The sequence below is a fragment of the Penaeus monodon genome, chromosome 19 (genome assembly GCF_015228065.2).
Source record: "Penaeus monodon isolate SGIC_2016 chromosome 19, NSTDA_Pmon_1, whole genome shotgun sequence".
Lineage (NCBI taxonomy): Eukaryota > Metazoa > Arthropoda > Malacostraca > Decapoda > Penaeidae > Penaeus > Penaeus monodon.
Window position 1 is genome coordinate 3,947,322 of NC_051404.1, and position 573 is coordinate 3,947,894.

Sequence of the window (573 nt, forward strand, 5' to 3'; positions counted from 1 at the left end):
GTGCAAGGTTTGTTCTCTGTTATATTTTTTATTGCCAATTATCCATACTTTCAAGACTTCATTAAAGGTCTTGTTGAAACTGGGTAAAGATCAGCAGTTTTAGTGTTTATTTGCAGCCATTGATTTATTTTAAGTTCATTTCTATGGGGGGTACTAGGTATTTATTTTTTATTTACACACCTAGGTTTACAGACAGGTTTTGGGTTACCGGTTTTGGACTACTTGACAAGTTTATTATATGAATGGCCTGCCATAGAGCTATTATGCACTTGTGCTCACACTTGTGAAAATTCTACAACCGTGTTCAATCCAGTCCACAACAGTGCCATATCTAACAACATGTTGGGGTGCATGTGAAGTCAGCTGTTTGAGAGAAAAATTAGAAGCATGTGAGATATAAAATTACTCCCCTCTCTATGCTCTTATCTGCACCATAAGCAACATTTTAGGCAGTGAGACTAAAAAGAGGCTTTGAGCTTATTTTGAGGGCTATTTCTCTTCAGTGAATCCAGCCAAACAAGCACACAACTGTTTACATGCCCAGCTTAGAGCAGGCTTGATGCGCATGACAAA

The 573-nt window shown here is 38.0% G+C and overlaps 1 protein-coding gene and 1 long non-coding RNA gene across 2 annotated transcripts in view; both read left to right on the forward strand.

The window, feature by feature from the left end:
• LOC119584987 overlaps positions 1-573 on the forward strand; it is a 25,600-nt gene that overhangs the window by 21,024 nt on the left and 4,003 nt on the right. The gene's annotated exons all lie outside the window — the stretch shown is intronic.
• Positions 1-573, forward strand: part of LOC119584986 (THO complex subunit 7 homolog) — a gene marked incomplete in the record, with an annotated part of 9,088 nt that overhangs the window by 4,583 nt on the left and 3,932 nt on the right.